Raw genomic sequence first — 23,050 nt, forward strand, 5'->3', positions numbered from 1 at the left:
CTTCGCTCCTGCCGTGATGCTGATGCGTTGGCCCATGTGGACCCGCGACGCGTACTCCGTTGTTCTGAGCCCATGTGAGCAGCGCTTCACCCCGAGGGTTCGGTGTAATTGAATGCCATGCAGCATTCTTTGCATTTAGATCCCCGAGAAAAAGCGACGGCCGTGACCCGGAGAAGATGACTTCGAAATCCTGTGTGGCTAGAGGTCGTTTTGGGGGGAGATAGAGTGACCCCACTGTGAGAGAGCCGATCGAAGTATCTACTTCAATGGCTGTCGCCTCTAGATGCAGTCGAGCTGGTAGGTCAATTTTTCTCGCAGCCAGGTCAAGCGAAACGAGGACCGCCGTGCCCCCTCCTCTTGTTTGCCGGTCATCCCGGTAAACTGCATAGCCTGGAACGCCGTATGAAGTTCCAGGACGGAGATGAGTCTCTTGCAGACAGACGATTGAGATTCTTGCCTTCCGTAGAAAGGCAAGCAATTCAGGGGTCTTTCGCTTCAATGCGCCGCCGACATTCCATGTGGCTAGGATGATAGATTTATTTAATTCTCGCCTATGGTCCATTTTGGTTTGGGAAAATAGTGGTAAGGGCGACAGTTAAAGCTTGCAGCTGTTGTTGCAATAGCGCAGCAGAGGACGTCAATGCTTCCAGGATGGAAGAGAGGGATGTAGCCAAATTTGGAGTCGGCATCTGCGAGTCTGCAGCCCGCCTCTTCTGGAGAAGAGGAATTTTTATTTCTTCTGCTGTCTCCCTGGCGACCGGAGCCGGCGTCGAGAGTGGAGGAAAGTCAAGATGCTTGCACATGGTCAGACGTTGGGTTGCGTTGGTTGGGTCTCCCGGCTTCGACGCGTTGAAGGTACCAAGCGTCTTCTGTTGAGGAGAAGGCAGCTCTGTTTCAGCGGCGGTGTTCTTCGCCCCCTGGGTTGGTGCGCCTTTCCTCCGGAGGCTAGCCATCTTCATCTCCTTCTGTTTGGCGTAGACAGGGCAGGTCCTGAAAAATGCAGGATGGTTTCCTCCGCAGTTACAGCAACAAGTCTTCTTCCTTTCCGTATCCGGACATTGGATGCCTTCATGTGCACCAGCACACTTGTAGCATCGCGGGGCTGCCGTGCAGTTGGAAGATGCGTGTCCGAATCGGGTGCACCGGTAACACATTTGTGGCTCCCTGTGCTGATATTTTGCCACCCTGACACGGGAATTGCCGATGTATCTTATGGCAAGCATTTCTTTTGTTTGCCATTCAGGGTTTTCCTTGACAACGACAAGGAAGAAGGTTCCCTGCCGCACCAGATGCACTCGTTCCACCGGAATCCCCATGGCGTCCATATCTTCTTTCAGTAGCTCAACTGGGTAGGTGCACGGAAGTCCACGAACCGCGTAGAAATTGGCTCGTAGGGATTTCGGGCCCCAGGTCGAGAATTGTGCATTTGACTGCACCAACAGCTGCTTTATGGCCGCATAATCAGCCGCAGTCTTTAGTTGAAGTCTCGTCGAGTCGGTTGTATGGATTGCAGTAAAGGACTTGTCCGTTGCCTTGGATCGGACAAGTTTCAGCAAGGCCGCGTGGTCTACTACATCGTATATGATGAGTGCCGGGGGGCGTGGTTCCTTTTTTCGGCTTGCCGGGGATCCAGATGGTGCAGATGAATTTTCAGCCTCCATCGCCACGGGAGCAGAAGAGTTGTCCGTGTCCGGATCCGTGACGAGCGGTGAGAATTTATTACTCGTACTTACCGGGCGCTTATTAGTTGCTTCTTCAATGGAAAGGAATGGTGCGCTACGCTTCCCGGCTCCTCTGGGATCCTTGACGTGTCGCCAGTCGTCGTTGAATTTCGCGGCAGGGGCAGACGGCCCGTTCTGATGCATGGAAACGTCCATATTTAGAGCGCCGGCAGTATGAACAGGGTTTGAAGAAGTATTTTCCAGCTGCTGGTCGAGAGGAGTCCTTATAGTGTCCGCTGGCAGCGGCACGATGTCCATATTGGGCGCCACCGGCGCCTTGCTTCGCTGTCCCTCGATTATTTAATGATGTCAGCAACCAGGGTTAGAAGTATCCAGTAGAATATTCCAAGGGAGGCGTACGTCGAAATTTCTGTAGGTATATCCAGGTCTGATGGTCTATCCTCCGTCTCCAACGTTCCGAATCCAGGTGATCAGGTCTCCCAATTCTCCCTCCAACCTTCAACAGGTCTCCAACCAGTTCCCAGGTCAGGTCAGGTCAGCTCCAACGTCCGTGCGCCACTAAATCCGTTTTTTACGCAAAATTTAATACAAGTTCGTTGTTGCAAATTTAAATCCATTTCTGAAATTGTAAAAAATCGCCAACACACACAGAGATAGATGTACTCTTGGCTACGTAACTTTTGCAAATGTCAAGTTATGACACTAAGATTTAAAGGGAATATCAACAACAGATGTACCAATTCAACAAAAAAAACAGAACTCAAATCGGAACGATGGGAGCGCCACACGGTGGTTATTCCGGGAACTTTTTAATCAAGGTAGTATTTCACCTTCTTCATTCTTCTCCACACACTTTCAAAAGCCTCCAATCTACGTCTATCCTCCTGCTTCAATGACCACGTTTCCGCGCCGTACATAGCTACGTTCCATATAAAAGTTTTTACGAGTCTTTTCTTAATATCCTTACTCAACGTCCCAGTCATCAACTCCCTCCTTGTGAAAGCCTCTTTGCCTAGCGCAATTCTTCTCCTTACGTCCCGACTAATTTGACCGTGTTGGTCCAAAACACTACCGGGATACGTAAACTGTTCTACCTGTTCTAGATTTTGGCCTCCTATTTTGCTTAATGTTTAGCTTAGCCTTTTTCTTTCTAGAACATCGCATAACCTTTGTTTTATTAATATTGATTCTCATTCCATACTTGTCGCCCTGAATTTCCAATTCACTCAGCAATGCTTGCAGCCCCTTGGCTGACTGACAAACTAAAGCTTGGTCATCAGCAAACCTAACTGATTTTACGAATTCCCCGCCCACTTTCATTCCTACCCCCAGTTCTTCCCATGCCTCTTTCATCATTTCCTCTGCATGCAGGTTGAACAGCAACGGTGATAATGGGCAACCCTGCCTTACACCCCTTCCTAACACTGCCCATCCGGACTCCCCTTTTCCCACCCGCACCTGTGCAGTCTGAGACATGTTCAGGCTGCGGATTAGCCTTCTTTACCTCCAATCTATTCATATTTTCTGCAATATACTCATTAGTTTTTCCCAAGTCACTCTATCAAACGCTTTTTCGAAATCTACGAAACAGGCAAATACCTCCTGGTTGTATTATATATATATATATATATATATATATATATATATATATATATATATATATATATATATATATATATATATATATATATATATATATATATATAGATCTCCGCTCTTAGATATATAGTAGACCGAGAGGAAAACAAACGAGGAAGTACTTGGTATGGTGGGCGAAGAGAGGGGATTGTTGGGAGAAATCCTTTGGAGGCAGGAAAAGTGGCTGAAGGGGGTACTGACCGGCAGTGGGATGTTGAAGACTGTAATAGAGGGGAGAATGTTAGGCAAACGAGGATAGGGAAGGAACAGGATAGGAATGTTGGACGGGATGAAGGGAGGAAGAAGGTACTCAGAGATGAAGAGAGCCCTGATATAGAGTAGGTTGCTGGATTTTGTGTTTTGTTAGGAGTCACAGAATGTTTTATTTAGAAGATGTGTCCATCCAAAAACCAACCTTAGCCGGTAGATTACCTAATAATAAATTATATATATATATATATATATATATATATATATATATATATATATATATTTTTTTTTCCTGGTTCATTTTTACATCCTTATTTCTGTCTTAACTCAGATTTTAGTATCCCTGTAAATGCTCGCAATTCTTTCTACCTAATCCCTTTATAAACCGAGGTATTTATTAGCCGACCCCGGTGGCGGCGGGGTAACGTCCTCGTCTGCCATTCCAAGGGTCGCGGGTTTCGATTCCCGCCTGGGTGAGTTTCCCTCCATCTAGGGCTTGAGTGTTTGTAAATGTGTCCATTGTTATCGTTGTTAATAGTTCGATGTAAACGCCAAAATGTGCTGTTTTCGGACTTATACTGAATAAATAAATAAATAAATAAGGTATTTCAAGGTGCTTCAATATTTCCCTGTCAATTACTCCAAGAAGAGTCTCTTGATATCCAGGGAATCCAAGGCCATGTTCTTTTTGTGTTCATTAAATTTTTTCTTCAGCTGACGTAGACTGAAAATCAGATATTAACATAGATATTCCGTCACGGAATACATAATCCTCTGCTGGTAACTTCGCTTCTATAACAGATGGGATTTCCTTTTCCGTTACTCGTCCATAAAATTTTCTGGTACATAATTAGTTATTGGCTGAAAAGAGGTTAATGTCAAAAAGTAGCGCTTAGGTGGAATATTATTTTTGTTTCCCTCTTTCCATTTTTGAAATACCTTTCCACTCCAGATTTTATAAAATAGCCAATAGATACAATTTTACCTGCAATCCCGGTAATTTTCCCATAAATTTCCGATCTTGATGCACTTCCTAACACATTTTACACAACACCATATTATATGTATTAAACCAGGTGAAGAAACAAGCTTTTAAATTACATTTGTAGTAAGATAAATACTAACATGATATATTTTCTGACGGTCGTAGAGAATTAAACGCAAAAGAACGGGTGGAATATAGCGGTAGTAATCCAAGCAAAAGTGAATGAAGTGATTCACGAACGTGGGATGGATTAGAAAGTTGTGAGTAAACAATGCTTGAGGTTTTTTTTGATGAATTTTAACTTTATTTTAACCGACTTCCAGCATAACAAAAGAGAGTACATTGCCAAAGAACTCTTTTAATTTCTCAAACACAATGTTTACATGTAATACATGCATTATGCTGCCGTAATTAGGACATTAATAACATTTTTCATCGAAAAAAAACACTCGGATTTATTTCGATGATCAAACGCGATATGATTGCACTTTGGAAACAGCTACGTATTTCCAAAGAAAATTAAAGGTGTGTCGAGTAAATTCGAATAGTTTTACGACATGTTGAACACACTATCATTGTATTTTTAAAGCAAATTTTACGCTAAAAACATTTTCAGCCATTCTATTGCACATTTTTTCCCATGGCTGGGGGGAGAGAAGGTGGAATTATTTGCTCGAAGCTCCATTCGGGTGCATTCCAGAACCGGATAGGCATAGGCACTTATCCGTCATTCATTACAAACGCGCAAACACAACTACCAGTCAGAGCCTCGGCCTATCGGCACGCTGCCGGTGACCGAAGAAGTCCTGCGTTAGTGTACCGCTATGAAAGCACTTCCTGCTCGATTGACTAACATTAGCTCTGTCGGTGGACAGCTTTGTTTGTGTAAATGTTTGCTTAGCTCTAACTGAAGCATTATACACTATGATTTCCCCATCAGGCACCTAATTCCTGAAAGTACTCAGGGCCACTATGCAACGTCACTCGTGAATGATTTTACACTGTTGTATAAACTACAAATACCGGAACTAAGTGCGCAAACCAATTTATACACGTAATCAAAGATATGAAATCAGAACAGATTTTTAATCAGACCTATATCAATCAAAAAGAAATAATTAGAAACCTTAATACGAGGGTCATCCGGAAAGTAGTACCCGTTCGTGAAATAAAGACACAAAAGTAAATATTAACAAAATTATCAGTTCCTTTCCCTGTGCCGCCTTTTGTTTCTGAAGAACATCTGATACCCGGAATTCAAAGTTTGGGTATACCTGAGGGTGCACAGAGCGGTATCCGAGAATCGAACCCGGGCACTTTAGTGAGTTGTCCAACGATGTACCCCTGGATCACCTTGTGCAAGGGAAAAGTATATGCGCGGTAAATGATTCGTCAAATTTGTTCATCGTATCAGCTAAATTTCTGTCACAAATTTAAAACACGTCAATAAATGCAACACAAATCCAAGCAATGCTGACATGAATTTATGCTCGACGACAATATCATTTTTTTAAATGTTATTGCTCATGGAAAATCTTTAAAAATATTTTATTTCATATCGCTTGGTTATTTATGATAAATATCGATGATTTATTTAGAAGCATACAAAATTTCTTCGAGAATATTACTGGGAAGCTCTTTAGTCAGTAACCTTAAAATTGCCAGCACTTTTTGTGACAGTGACATCATAATATCAACATTTTAAATGACTGCATATGTTGATAGCGATACTCATTTGTAGTGCGGGTCACTATTTCTTTGAGATATCGTATCGATCCAAAATGCCTACTTACTAATTTTCATAGATGGTCCTTTATTTAAAACAATTTAAATATTCTGACTATATTTATCACATTAATTCCACCTTTTATAGTTATTTTTTCATATTTTAATTGCTTAAACATGTCACCATGTATCTATCTGATGTAATTGAAATTTTATTGGATTAACTATTTATTTTATAATTTTTTCTCCATCGAAACTTATAACAGTGTATCACTCTCAACGATAAACATTTAAAAATCGATGACGTAAATATTTTTTTGTTTTTGCAATTTCCGTGCGACATAAAATAGTTTCAACAGCCGTTATGCTAAGTTTGGTGTAGTTGACATATTTTTGTGACACCGTGACGGAATTCTTTGATCTGTTTTAGAAACTATTTCGATATATTAATAGGCAATTGAGTACGGTATACTACCACACCACCAGTTTTTTTACATATTGTTCATTTATGTCCATCAGGGGGGATCAAATAAATAATATTAAAAAGTATAAAGGCCGTCAAACGGTAACCAATAGCTTTTTAAATTTATATACGAGGGTCATCCGGAAAGTAGTACCCGTTCGTGCCGCATGAAGTGCTGACGACGCGAGTAGCCGCTGGACGAGGTCAGATAGCTTCAGTGGCTTGTCTGCCTTCTCTGAGCCAAGTTGCGTGACGCTAGCATTGCCTGTGTTGTTTCTGTGATTGTTTACAATGTTTAAAAAAATTGAGAACGCCGCCAGTTGTGAAGTGAGGGCAGTGATTAAATTCCTCAATGCAAGAAACGTTCGCCCATGTGATATTCATCGCCAATTAAAGGAGGTGTATGGAGACAATGTAATGGACGAGTCGTCTGTTCGGCGGTGGTGTCGCAACTTCAAGATGGGGAGGGGGAACACACACGACGATGAGCGTCCGGAGAGACCGTCTGTCATTACAGACCAACTGGTGAGCTCAGTTGACGAATTCGTGAGGAACGATCGGCGCGTCACAATTGATGACATCTGTGAGCATTTTCCCAATGTTTCTCGAACAATTGTTCATGAAATTGTTAAACACCATCTGCATTATGCAAAAATTTGTGCAAGATGGGTCCCTCGCGTATCTCAATGAGCTGGCGGCGAAGGACTATGCAGCAGGAATACAGAAACTTGTCACACGTTATGACAAATGCCTTAATTTGCTTGGAGATTATGTTGAGAAGTAGTTTAAAGTATCCTCTTTCAAATAAAATTTTTTATGTTTGTTAATATTTACTTTTGTGTCTTTATTTCACGAACGGGTACTACTTTCCGGATGACCCTCGTATATAATACACAGCAACACACAATATAGAAACACAAAAAAAGAAGAACACTCACACGTTATTTCTTGATATTTCGACGGAAACAATCCGTCTTCATCTGAAGATAGAATTCTTGGTTCTCTAGCCTTCTATACAACCCATCTTCTGAGCTTAGAAATCCAAGTATCTTTTTCATAATTTATTCAAGGACTCCAAAAGCCAGATGAAGGATTGCTCCAGTGTTTTCAGTTTCAGAGGAGGATCAGAGGGTGGGAGGGATGCTATGATTGATACACTATAGCATTTATCAAAGGGAGTGTTGTGTTCGGAGGCGTGTTTGGGGATAGGGAGCATGTCAATGAAGGAAGAGTTTTTGCATGAGGCTCGGTGGTTGTTGATTCTGATATTGAGGGGTGTGGTGGTTTGCCCAATATATTGCCCTATGCAATATTGCCAATATATTGAACATGCCCTATTTTCAAAACCAAAATCCCATCCCTCTCCCACCCGCTTTTTAACTCTCTCCCACCAATTCCCTCCTCTACTTGCACTTCTAGCAATGTAGTGTACCTTCTGAAGTGCCAACTGTGCCCTGCCTATTATATTGGGCAAACCACCACACCCCTCAATATCAGAATCAACAACCACCGAGCCTCATGCAAAAACTCTTCCTTCATTGACATGCTCCCTATCCCCAAACACGCCTCCGAACACAACACTCCCTTTGATAAATGCTATAGTGTATCAATCATAGCATCCCTCCCACCCTCTGATCCTCCTCTGAAACTGAAAACACTGGAGCAATCCTTCATCTGGCTTTTGGAGTCCTGGAACTGGCCAGGAATCAATATTAGGCACTAATTACCCTGTTATATTTTCATCCCCCTTCCACCCCCATCACCTTCTACATTTTCCCCACCCTTCTAACGCTGCCCCTCCAAACCCGTTCCTTCGGAATTCCCTCCCCACCTTCCCCTTCCATCCATCGCTGCAGCCCTCGTATTCCCTTCAGTTCTGTCCCTCTCCTCCTTGATAAAGGTGGCAACGACCACCGAAAATTCGAAAAATAGTGAGTCTCTTTTTTTGTGTGTTTCTGTGTTTTTGTCTGTGTCCACTAGTGCTAAGTGTTATATATATATATATATATACATATATATAATATATATATATATACAGGTATAAACACACAGATGTAGATTTTTAAACCTTAGGAACACAAAGAAAGGACACTCACATATGTAGTTTTGAAATTTCTACGGCAAGGCCGTCGTCTTCGGAATGAAAGGGTATAGGATATGATAAGATCCAATCCGGTGCAAATATTAACAATACAATAATAAAAACTTTTTCGCAACGGAATTCTTAAAAACCCGTTTTGGAGACGTCATGAAAACAAATCGTGAGGATAAAAAATACATTGTGTAATGAAAGGGAAAAGCGGTAAGCACTAAGAAGACTAGAAATATTTCAGTGTTAATCTATTATTTTACAACTAGATTTTCAAATAGTTTCCCAGCCAGAATGCTGACGGAATATAAATTTCAACGTTCATATCTCGCCGATGACACTTTAAAACTGTTCGCAAGGCACGCTGTCCTATTTGTTTTCGCGTTAGTTTTTTCCTCATACATTATCACACCATTTCTATTCCCTACTTGAGCTTTCTTGAATGAAACGCTCCCGCTCGAATTCTTTTCCATACCATCTGTCATCTGCCCCCTTCCGCCGACTCTAATCCACTTTTAACTATCTACCCCTTTCTCTCGAGCCCTTATATTTCTTTCCTCCTCCCTTTATCTTTTTTTTCTCTTTACCAAACTCCGTCCCTCCTTCCATCTCTCTCTCCATATCTTCTGTTACTTTGTCCCTCTGTTTTATTCATATTCGCCTCATGTCCTCGCTAATTTGTCGGGTATATTCCGTTTATTTACCTCTCCTTCCCTCATGTGCTTGCTCTTCTATGGCGAGGTTTTGTTTTAATTGGCCGAGCACGACCATTTTCTCAAAAATAAACGTCCGCTTTTCCTGATAACATTGTTAGTCAGTATTGTTGGGGATAGAGATTTGGAGTCTACTGACCGGAGGGCCGGAGTTCGACTCTGTGGAGAGCCTCTCTGAGTACCTGCAACTCCACCGAAGCAATATGATTTTTCGGGTACCAGATCTTCCTAGGAAACCATAACCGGCACAAAGAAAGGAACTGGCCCCCTTTCCTAACCCGAAGGTTGGTTTGGTAGATGATGGTAGGGTTCACCCAGTACTAAGCCCGACGGCGTGTGAAATTCACACATCAGGGTAGTGAGGCCAGTTCCTTTCCCTGTGCCGGTTATGGTTACCCAGGAAGATCTGGTACCCGAAAAATCACATAGCTTGAGTGTAGCTGCAGGTACTCAGAGAGGCTCTACGCTGCTGGTACTCAGAGAGGAAATATTTTTACACTTGTAATTTGCCTGTTTCCAAATTCCCCGCCTCTACTGTGTTCATCCCTATGTGTACCTATTCCTTTTCCTTATATCTATTCCCATATTAATGAATATTTGTTCGCCGTTTGGCGGGATTTCGTTTTTGAATGTGTGTGTATGCATATGTATATATATATATATATATATATATATATATATATATATATATATATATATACACATACATATACACTTACCTCTCCTTCCCTCACCTCTCCCCCGTACATGTGCTATCCGCTCTTCCCCGAGAATCGCTGTGCCAAACACTCGATCGATGATTCAATTAGGTTGAACTAAATTATAATGACAATTTTTCCTGACTAGCACATCGAAAGTAGTGTCCCAACATGCTTATAATTGTTGTGTTCATGACAACATCCACAGGAAATATCAATTGTTTGGAAATTTCGCAAGAGAAAGAGATTAAATATGCATCGTCCACGTAACATAATATGTCTGATGGACTTTCCCCTTGAATTTTGAGAAAACATCATTATAATATAAGGATTCTCTGGACTAGTGAGCGTTTAGCTACTGATAGCATACAGGTAGGGACTCAGATTCAAATCCTGTTGACGCCTCATGCCAACTCTACTCAAGATTTAGTTAATTTAATGTACAAGATATTCATGTGAAACTGCACTAGGAGGCGCAATGAAAGGCTACTGACTTAAATCCTCATCCCCAATGCGCTGCATCTGAATTTCATACGCCCCCAGGGATTAGTACCAGGTGAGAACGATCATTGCTTGTTAAATCGACATCCTGGTTGATTAAGTGCTGTGTTTGGTTGCATAATATATCTGGAAGATGAACAGTCTCGTATCCTTGATTTCCTTATTCTTACACCCGCACATTTGTGTTAGATTTTTGAGGCACTCAAAAAGAATCACTACGCTACATATGCGAGATATATCTTTTTATATATCTCGTACGATCCTGATTTACACTATGAGTGCCCAAATCCATCGGGACTGTATATAGTTTCTGTCACTGAAGTTTGATCTCTCAATGACGTCAAGAACAGTACATTAATACTCTCATGACCTACCTTCTCAGTATGAAAACAAATAGATGACAGGGAAAATTGATAAAAATATAATGGATCTCGAATGGGTATGAAAGAACTAGCGTAGAATTAAAATTAATGGAACTCTACGAATTCGGAATAGCTCCCAAGATTAACAATTGTTGGCCGCAATGTGCAATTACTCATGTATTACAGGGTAAAGGTAAAAATTGAAAATTTTTTCACGCTTACAACACGTCTTAGCCCATTTTTCTCGACCTCTCATCCAGAACCGATGTCATATTTTATCAGAAGAAACCTCATTGGAATAAATGGAACGCCATGGGGTCCAGTGAAATTTCTTCCTTGTTCCTACTTGCAAGAGACAAGGTTTAACTCGGCGCACTAATTAAAAGGAACAATACTAAAGGCAAGTCAACTTTTTTTTGCAGAAAGCGAGCCTTCTTCCGCATGGCATTCGTTGTACACGTAAAGTATTAGAATGAAAAGATTTCAACTCCAACGATGGCGACTGAATAACGAGGAAGCAGACTCAACCTGCTCGGTTTTCTTTTTTCTTTACTCTGTGTTTTAATTTTCACTCGCGTAGAGCGCCAACCTTCATCATAAATTACGTGCGTCCCACACATTCTTGGCCGTTGCTAGGAAAAAAACAACAATAATAATAATAATAAACGAGGAAGAGCACTCGAAAAGAGATTTTTTTTAACGACCGTACGGTATTTTTTTTAATGCGGGACAAAAAGAAAAAAAATACGTTTCAGAGGGTCCTCACACACTTAGAGCATGGACGAACGGAGTGTGAGGAGAGGAGGTAGAGGATGAGGAGGAATACGAAGGGGAAACTAGAGGGGAGGCACGGAGACTGGGGCTTGTGAGGGTGCGTGAGGAGGGACGGGGGAGGATGGCGAAACACGGGGAGTGTACGGGGGGATTCGGCGTGGGCAGAGCGGGTCGGGAGGGAGTGAAGGGGAGAGGGATGACTAGGCACGGGCGGGGTGGAGGGTTGCGGTCGTGGAGCACTTGCTTCGAGGGGAATAAGAGCAGAGGGGATGGAAATGGTGGGGTTGTAGAGGAGCAGCAGCGGAAGGAGGAAGAGGAGGAGGTCGCCGACGAAGAGAGAGAGAGAGAGAGAGATGGTGACGAGTTTTGGGGATGGGGTTTTCGGGGGAGTGGGAAGAAAAGGTTTTGGGAAGGGGTTGGATGGGGATGGGGGATGAATGGGTGACGGTGACCGCAAAAAAAAGAAGGGTGGGGGATTGGAAAGGGGGCAGGAGAGAGAGAGACCGGGCTTTGTCGATTGGGAGGTGGGTGAGGGGCGCGATGCTCGGCCATGTATGTGTGCGAGGTGTCGGCGGCGTCGCCCAGCATGGTACTGTGAGTTTCCCTCCCTTCCTCCCCGCGGTGGAGAGGATGGAAGAAGAGCCGGCGGCGACGATGGGGTGAAAGGGAGCGGACTGCCGTGCGAGGCACGCGCTACTGCTGAGTAACGACGGCCGCGCGGGATACGACTACATCCGGATCTACCGTGTGTGTGTGGGGAGTAGGGGTGTGGCAGGAGGTGCCAAGACACGATGGGGAGGGAGGAGAGGTCTGGGGCGAGGGTGTGAGGTTTGAAAGCAGGAGGGCAGGGGGGGGAGAGAGGAAGGCGAGTGGAAGGAAAAAAATAATAATATACCGTGGCGCGTCAAAAAAATCCTGCGCCGGGCGTGGCGCCAGTGCCACGTTATGCGGCAGCCATAGAGGGTTTTGACCCCCTCTCCCCCTTTCCAATCCCTCCTCCTCCAACTCCTCCTTTGGAAAACTCTTTCGGCGAGTCTCTTCGCTGCTCATTCATTGCTTTGGGTAATAAGTTCTGACCAACAAGTATCATGTCAAATTACGAAGATTCGGGTGATATGCATGGAATCTCTATTGTATAGGAACGAAAAGAGAATGTTCACATATACTTCCAAATAATTGATGTGTTTTTAACTGGCATCGTCTCTAATGGCTATATAAAAGTGTTAAGTATTTTGTAAATTAATATGATACGACCATTCCATAGAGAGGCTTAGTGAAACTGAGGGATAGACAGTTCACTTGCGTGTTATAATGAAAACTTCGTTGCAATTTTCCACAGTTAAAACTTTATTGCCGACCATGGTTTTGATACACTGTATCATCTTCAGGTCAAGAAGAAGACCTGAAGATGATACAGTGTATCGAAACCATGGTCGGCAATAAAGTTTTAACTGTGGAAAATTGCAACGAAGTTTTCATTATGTCTCGATTCCACAATATCACGCCTGACTCTTCACTTTTCGTGCGTGTTATAAGTTGGTTGCATTTCATAAAGTAACTAGGAATGTTTCATGAAATTACCGAGAGATCATAATCTCTTTATTTGAATTTTTCAATGGACTTATTTTGTATCGATTTAATTACATTTTAATTAGCCCTTAACGTAGTTTAGTGTGACGTCCTATGAAAACAGATGTCATCGTTCTAAAAACAATCTGTGCTGATACTCAAACTGAAATATCTCATAATAAATTATCAAAAAACGTTAAAGTATTAGTGTCCATTAATAAACGATCTACTCATCAAAGAACAATTTTTAATACACAAATTTTAAGTACTAGAAAGAGAAAAATAATAATTTTTAGTGCACGGTTACCCATACAATTTTCTAAGACTCCAAAACGTTTTCTTGGGCTTCTTTCTTCGGGGATTGTTTCACATACTTGAGGGAGAAAGAGCTTGGGGAGAATCAAGATAGGACTTGAGAAATCCTAATTTCCTTGGGAGAAATGACTATAAGTACAAAATGAAATACTGGCCAGAAAGAACTAATGAAAATATTTTCATACAATAAAAAAACAATCGTTGACAGGAACAGTCTAGCTGTAGCACTATTCGACGCCTTCCCAAACAATGTAAATATGTATTTTAAGGGAAGATGGAAAATATTTATAAAATACAGCATGGTGAAAACCTATGTTAACCAATGTGCACTGAGTGTATAATACCACCTGGAAAATTGCCTACTCGTAACAATTTCCTTTGATAATAATAATAATAACACTTAAACAAAGGTTTCCAGATTATATATCAATGATGATTATATTTCGAGGAGTAAGAAATTGTCTTACATTTTAGTTACCAACAATAATTTTTGTTTTAATCAATGAGAATGTCGTAATGACACTCCAATATCAACTAATATTCCGGATCGATAGATGTGGGATATTTAAATGGTAAGGTAATTTAGACAAATTTAAACTCGTTATTTTTCAATAACAGAGAAATGATTACGTGGGAAAACGTACCCTATAATAATTAAATAAAATGGAGGAACCTATTGTGCATTCAATAAATTTAAAAATGAAATTAAAAATATTTTTAAATGACCCTCAAGGAAATGGAAATGGTTAAATACCTCTGGATTGTTCTTTGAATCCACCCTACTGACTGCCTGCTGATTTGTGTTAAATACACCGGATCGGAATTCGCAAGTCTTCACATAATTTTCAACTGTTCTGAAACTATGCCGATAGCCAATTCCACACTCGATTGTTTGCGAACTTCTCTCTTTTAACACTTCATTTTTTTTCACATCGTGTATCTAGTCCTGGATTCCCTTGATCATTTTCCAATATTTTCAAAGTCAAAGTGGGCGGGGGCGCCGTTCTTGAAGGGGTAAATAATACTGCCATCAAGTGTTTTCCTTTACTCCCTCTGCAGACTCTGCACAACGGGACTAAAGCCTTTGTCAGAATTAATTCCGCACGGATTAACAGCCAAAAACAACTACGGTCAACGGCCAGCGGCTCGGTTCGGCGCAGCTCTCCGCTACAGATCGAGGGCTTCCAAACACAATCGAAACGGAATCGAAAATTTCTAGTGGAATCCAGACATCTTTCTTCAATGGAACTAAACCATTTGGAATTAACACCACCCAAATTCATACTTCCCAGTGGAATTTTCACTTCGCAATTAGATATTTTTGTCATTTTGAATTTGTAAAGTATAATTTGTGATCCATAACGTGTATGACGCATGCAAATTCACCTTGAAGTTGGATAAAGCGGGATGAAAAGTTTCCGCATAGATAAAGGCGTCAAGTTTTGTCCTACGAATAATCCTAGGAAACGAGCGAAACAATACGTTTTACAAACGGGTTAAATAAAAATGGAACGTAAAAAAGCCTGACTAAAATCGCGAAATACAGTTTTCAACCATTATGAACTCCCTTGACTTAATTTACGATACTTTTTTTTTCATGGCGCATGTACGCACGCCCTATAACGTATCACGTTTTTCGTACCATAACAATCCCTCCACGACGGGCAACGTTCACTGACGGAACGATTGCACTCGCTTGGAAATGTTTTTTTATTTTTTTTAAACGTCAAGGCGCTTGAGAAAACGAGACCGGACGGCGCAGGTTCTAATTTCATTCCGCACAAAATGCGACCGAAAAAGCGCAGCGCTTGGGATGAAAAAGGAGAAGAGCGTGACCCGCACGAGTCTCACACCGCACGTGTACATGAACAAAACCGACGTTTTTTTTTTAAGCTAGTCGGAAGGGGTCGCAAAGAATCGAATACATTGAAGCAACAACGACTTGCGCTACTTCCGTCTTCCCATTAGAGAACAGTCGTCATTCCTTCCATCCATCTCTACCTCATACTCTCTCCCATTTAACGTCCTTCATGCATATTTACAGAAGATTTCGGCAGAGGTTTGGCAGACCTTTCCCGTGTGAAACGTGGAGTGAAGGGGTGGCTAACCGTAGCACGAGGTACACGATCTTGTGAATTTTATGCACCGGCCGAGCATGGAGACTCTTTGACGGCGACCGCTCGCCGTCTCCCAACCTTTCTCCCACCGCTGCTCAGGGCCGACACACTGTTGGCGCCACCACCGTCGCCACATCCCCCGTACGGAGGCGACTATCCAGGAGTCCTCCCTCTCTTTAACTCTCTCCCTCCGACCACTCACCCCCACATCAACCAGCCGACACCAACATGAGATTGCAAATCACTCTATTCTTTCCTTCCCTCTCTCTCTCTTAGAAAAGCAAAACGTGGCAAAAATAATTAAGTTTATTACTTTATTTAACCATCGGAACTTTCTCCCCAGCAACTTAAGACAAACGCTAAATTAAAATCTATTTTACAAGCATATGAAGTCATCTATCTTTAAACTATTTTGTTTTGTACTATAAGGGCTCGAAATGTATGTTCATTATATGCTTGTATATATGTTATATGTTCGTTATATCTACACAGAACATCTGGGTTTTGATTATGACATGAGGGAATCAGCATGGGGCCTCAATATGCTGGTACAAGAACCGTCAAAAGAGTACGTTTCGGCCTAGGGCGGATATTGGGTAGTGCTAGAGCCTCCATCTTGGTGTCTAAACGTCCCTACACTCATTACGCATCCTGCCTTGGTAGTTTACAAACTGAGGTTCTTCTACTTTGCTCCCTGCGATCTGTGAACATCTGCACTGTAATAGAAAATCCCGTGCGTTGTCAGAGAGGGCTGTCCAGAAAGTACCATACGTTTTCAAATAAAACACTTATGAACCGAGTAACAAGAAAAAGTTTTAGCACATAAACATTTGAAAGTTTTTATTTATTATTTATAGTTTTTATTTATTTACTATTTTTCTACGTAGTTGCCAACCAAATGGAAGCATTTATCATATCGATACACAAGCCTTTCTATTTTGTCTCTGAAGATTTGTGCCGCCTTATATTTTAACCCCTTATTTACATCTGCACTTAATTCTACGAGACTGTCGAAACGCTGTGCTGCAAGCCACATCTAGCGACAGATTCGTAATAGTGTATCGATGATTTTCAAGACTGTTTTCGTTGAATTTCACCGTCAACTCATCTTTCATAATGCTAGGCCGACCACTACGGTCCTCGTCATAAACATCGGTGCGGCCATTTTTAAACTGAATGTACCACTGCCTCACTCCACCTTTACTCATTATGTCGTCTCCGTACACAAAACAAAGTTGTCCATGAATTTCGATCGGCTTCCCATAATATTAACCGTCAAAGATAGATTCAGGTAGTCGTTCTACATATCTGTGGCTGGAATCCTAATACTCCCTGCTACACGTCCTTGCGGTGACTTGTAGAGTATTGTGTAGATGCAAGCGTATTTTGCATATTTGTTTGCAAATAATTGTAATACTTTAATTCCACTTTTGCGGACAATATTCTCTCAAGTCTTCAGCAAACATCTGACTTCATTGTTTACATAAGGACCGAAGACTTAAAGGGTGGAAGGGGTGGAGTTTTAGGCCAGTTTTTCCACCTTCTCCACTTATTATTATGCTTAAAAACTTCTCTCGGATCTCCTCACTCACGCATCTCGTCACCTTCATCCTACCCCTTCTCATCGCTCTCCCACCACGCACCCAATATCGCTCCCTCCACTCGAAAAAACCTTTTTCGATCCACCCGCACCACCTTCTTCCACGTTCTGTCCCTCCGAACCCTTCAACATCAATCCCCCAGTCATCATTCATCCTTCCGCGTATCCCCTCTCCCAGTCCTCTTTCGGTCCCCTCTAAGCTACCGCTCTCCTACCTATTCCGAATTGATGCGATTCTCTTTTCTCTCCCCAGTGCTCATACATCAAGTGGCCATCATATAATTACGCCAAAAGCCTAGGTATATGTCGCGCAGTTCAGCACAAACTGAACCGTTATGTTTGTGCTGATAATTCACATTTCACTTCATTCAGTACATTTCCTCCTCTCTGAAAGTGTTGAAAAAATATAAATGAAAACTTTAGCATTATGATGTGGCTTGCTGATCAGTTGGACTGACGGCTATTTGAGGTATATGATCTAACTAGAAGGTCAAAATTTCATCTATGACCATTGGTTTAATTTCAAATTCGTTGGATTTTAATTTAAATCGAGTAAGTAGTATGATGTGACAAGCGTGACAAGCATCAGGTGCACCTGAAGATGACGTTGTACGTCGAAACCCGGGTCGTGTGTTTGTGAAATAAATCTGTGGAATTACAAAGTATTATTTTATCCGCTTAAGAATGAACCGATTCCATAAAATAACGCCTGAAACCATCGGTGATATCATTAGTTTATTTCGGCTATTCTGACGTTAAATTTCGTCTTGATTAACAATTGTGAAATGCGAAATTTTTTCCTTACGTATTCTTACAGAGAAGTTCATATTATGAATTTCCATTTGCCATGTACGGATCCAGTAAACGATTGACTCAGCATTTATAATTTTAATTGTGTGAAATGTTCATAATTATTCTTTGAATTTAGGAAACGTCCACTACGACCCATGGAAATTTTATCAAATTTTGAATTTTTTTGCTAACTGCATAGCAAAAACGAGTAGGCGAAAAGAATGTACCTCGAGTAATGTTTCGGCATACGTTTCCAAAGGATTGAGCCTTAACTTTATAGATTTGTACAGCAGGATAAAGAGTACAATGGATCACACATCTAGGAATAGATTCCTAATAAAAGTGGAAAGCCTGTCGCGACCGAAAACAGATCGGGAGCTCAGAGACCAAGAATCCGGGTCCAAATACCCAAGCGGAAAACCGCCAGCTACTGGATAATCCTAGAAGTTTCCTATGCCCTTTATCCAATGGCATGCTCCACCAAGAAATATCAAGTTAATCTTATGTGAACGAAACTTCTCGAAGTGTTCCAAGGCATTAGGTCCATGGATAACTTTCAGGCGACTCGTTCCTTTTCCCACCACATCGATCACCCTTCTTCCCTCCCCCTCGATTCCCCGCTGGCCCATGCGATTCAGGTGTGTAATAATCCTCCCCACTGATCCAAAGGGTCTCTGGTTTTGCGTCTGACCACACAAACCGTCGATACGTCCTGATGCACACACAGACTTTAAATACTATATCGGGGGAAATCGCGTTTCGAAATTTCGTTAACTGCCTGATCCCCTTTGCGTTTATTTTTTATTTTATTTTCCACCTTCAAACGCCCTCCGCTTAATCCTTTCAAGCGAGACCACCGATTTTGACTCGGGAAGGTTCATTCCCTCAACGTTTGAACGAACGTCGCGCAGAGGGATTTTCGTCTCACTGCCCGGGCTTTGCCTTCGACACGCGATTCGTCAGAGGCGTCGCCGCCGTGGGATTGAACAGGTGTGCTTGCAAAACATCTTCACTGTGTATTGCACACACGAAATTACTCTGAAACTTACTCGATATTTTCCTCTCTACGGTTCTCAACCGTAATACTCCTATTGGTCGCAGGGTATTGTGAAAATGGCCAGTGGTCATCGTATTAACTTTAAGATAATATCACGCAGGGGAAGTAGAAAAACGTCAAAGTAAGCCGATTGGTTTTGAGAAGTTTTTAAGTATTGACGATTGGAACATCTTTGCAGCAATAAATCGAAAAACATAACCAAAAATGAAAGTTTTATGTGGAATTCTAACGACTTTCCCAACACTACGTTATGTTAACCGTTATAAAAGGGTTCATCTTTGGTGTGAGAATTCAGATAAGGACAAAGAGCATCGCCCACTTTAAGACAGCTAACATATCGTTCATAAAATTGACTTATCATCCCCTACCTCTGAAAATACTCAAATGAATCGGCATTATTCCCCATCGGCTTCACGAATTTTAAGAAAAATACAATTCCCTGGTTTCCAAGCTTTCTACGCTGCAACCGAGCACCGAAATATTGGTTTTGACATCGTTAATATTGATAGAAATGAGCTCTTACGGCTAGTAATATTGAATGAATGTAAAACTCCAATATTAAACTGTTTACGGCTATTGGAGTTTTACATTCATTCAATTTGACATCGTTATTCGTGAGTGAAGGCAAGAAATCAAACCAAACTCCTACGTGAGCTGAATTAAACGGTTAATGTGGTTTATTTCACATATTATTTGCCACATCAATTCGAAAATATCCTTTTTATTCGGAGTTTTGACCAATATTCCCAATATGGCAAGCGGCTTAGAATAAGTCAGAGATGCCCTGCAGATCAAAGGGATGGAGGTGGGACTATGATCCGAATCCAAATTGCCAAATTTTCAAGAGGAGACGGACAATTGAGTAACACTGCTTTTGGGCCCCTTGGCTATTTCCCCATTCCCGTCTCGCCCTATCCCCAAAGGAGGCGTTTCATTGCGTGAGTTTAGGTTCGCCTACTGTCAACCCAAACGTTTTTATCTCTTATTCCCTCTCTCTTCTAAACCCTCTACACCCTAGGTCCCCCTCTTTCTCTCTCCCTCTCCTCACCCAGCCTTGTTTTCATTAATATTACAGCGGCGGCGTCCTCTCGACTCACGCCACACAGGGAGGCGGATCTCGCCGAGTCCATCTAGATGTAGTGGATGGGTCTCTCACGCTGCGATGCCCCCGCCGCCGTCATCCCCTTCCCTCCCCTTCCCCCCATCCCGAACCGGAACGTTTCCGAAAACTCTATAACACCTCTTTTCTTACTTTACCCTCCTCGCCCCCCCCGTCCCCATCTTTTATCTGGCGTTTTACGACGCGACTGTCTATTCCCACTCCCGTTTTCTTTTTCTTTTCTGAAAAATGGACGCAAGAGGAGAGCCCTCTAGGCAACCAGCCATTTCACCCCAATAAAGCAGCTTGTCCGTCCATCCGTCTGGACCTTTCGACCCCGTTATCCTCTCCTCTCACCCCACGCACCCCAACCCACAAACTTAAGACACACACGCACCCTATTTCCTCCCTCTATCCTTCCCTCTCTCTCTCTTACTGTCTTCCGAACCATTTTTACCCTAAAACTTCCCTCCACACAACCCCCACCCCTCCAAACTTTTTCGTCCGCACTTTTAACAGTCTGCTTCCCTCTACAAAGACCCCCTGCCTCCACCCGACCCCACACCTCCCTTCCTCCCGTCCCACACGTTCCTCCCACCACCCGCCGATATCCTTTTAGCCTGCAACACACGACACGCAAGAGAGAGACGAGGGCGGTAGAGGAAGGACCTGGCGTCCGCGCTGGAGGGAGAGTCCGCGCAAATGGCCAGTCGTCCGCACTGGAGTGGTCGTGAGGGAACGGGATAGGTTGGAAGGGTTTGGGAGACGAGTGAGGAGAGACGGAGAGGGGAGTTGGACCGGTGAAAAAAAAGGTAGGAGAGAGAACGGAAGGGTGAAGGCAGAGGATGCAGTGGGAGGAGGGTGGTGATGGGGGAGAGTTTTGGAAGGAGTAAGGGGTGGCAAAGGGGGGTGGGAAGGGAGGGGGTAGAAGAGACGCACGCGCTCCGCAGGACGTGGCGACACGGAAAGAGATTCATCGCAGCGGTAACTTGCGACCGCAGCAGAGTGTGACAGGGGGCGGCGAAAGCGCAGGGGGTAGGCCAAGAAATGAGGCAGGGAGAGCGAGTAGAAGGCGGAGAGGAGGGGGTGTCGCCGGGTGGGGAGGAGGGAGGGAGGGAGGACGTTAACCGGCGAGGTCCACGAGGGGGAAAAGAGAAAGGGCTGCGCATCGGGAAGGTTGTACCCGGAGACAACTGCTGCTCCTCCGCCACCTTTTCGAGGTAGAGCCAGAGGGAAAAGCCCACCCCATTTCCTTCACGCGTGTGTTCCGGGCGACCAATTAAACCTAGATGAGACATCAGGTGGTCGAGACCTACCGTGGAACGGGGAGGAAAAAATTACAATCCGCGAGAGAACAAAAGAACGGAGTGAGGCAGTGGTCCACAGCATTCTGTCCACTTCGTGTTCTCCCTAGAGTCCGCGCTTCAAACACGGAATGATGCGCCTCTGTTTAGCCACTATTCTGGCCATGACGTGCTTTTTATCCCTTGAAAGCACTTTCATTATGCACTTTTTTGAGTGGATCTTTCTTTTTAAAAAATAAAACAATGACCGTTCCAACTCGAGTAGCAGAACAAGTATCGCCCGAGCCGACGGAACCAATGGTCATGGGTTCCAGTCCAATCTTTTTCGAATGTTGTACTGTTTTGGACGGATATACGTAATTGACGTTCATTGTGTGAATTCTCAAACTTTAGGGGACAAAACGTAAGTCCTATTATCGCTTACTTCTCGAAGCGGATTAATTGAAGAATATGAATAAGACTTGATTATTTTCAATCACAGCCGAAGTGGCATTTAGTGATATAAATTCACATTATTAAGTGAATTTGAAACACACTGCAGGTATTTGAGATTCCTGGGGAAAAAGTTAATTAAGTTAAAGAAAATGAAAAAGTTCCGTTGAAATACACCAGATTTGTTAAAACTTGCCGCGAGAAGCAACTTATTGAGTGATGGGTCTTCCAGAGGAATTACTCGTATGTTGGAAGACACTTTGATTCACTGAGAAACAAGGCAAAACTTTTTGAAAGGTACAATACACATTATTTATCTTGTGAGACAAAAATAAATATTATGGCACCTAATTATATTGATAGTTGGACAACCGAAATAAAATAAGAGTGATGGACGTCATGGACAGGTTCAAGTGTGCTCGTCCTTCCATCGCTCTATATGCAATCATAACAAATTCGAAAACAATGGCCTGAATATATTTGATTAAAGACAAATATGTAATGATTTATTCATTTATTTAATTATGCATACAGACGTATGTACATGCATGTGTTCATATGTGCCACTGTTATTGTATATGACCTAATATATGTACATAAAAATGCAAATATGGAAAAGTTATGCGTAAATGACCGCTGTTCCACCGCCTCCCGCCATACTCCCTTGATGCAGTTTTGCGGGGCTTAGTATTGATGTCCGTTCCCTGGGATAGAGTCGAGCATGCAACCTTCCTTTAAGGAAAATAATTCTAAAGAATCAATCGGACCAACCCGACGACATTAAATTTGAAATGTTTTGACGAAGTAAAACCTAAAATATGACCTGTTTTCGCAATTAGATCCAATTAATGTAATACTAAATCATAAGGGTTATCGAACAGCTTTTCCTTCAATAAATTATTTTTTGGAGGGTAAAAATATCTTT

The sequence above is a fragment of the Hetaerina americana genome, unplaced genomic scaffold, assembly GCF_022747635.1.
Source record: "Hetaerina americana unplaced genomic scaffold, ioHetAmer1.1.p SCAF_3, whole genome shotgun sequence".
Taxonomy (NCBI): Eukaryota; Metazoa; Arthropoda; class Insecta; order Odonata; family Calopterygidae; genus Hetaerina; species Hetaerina americana.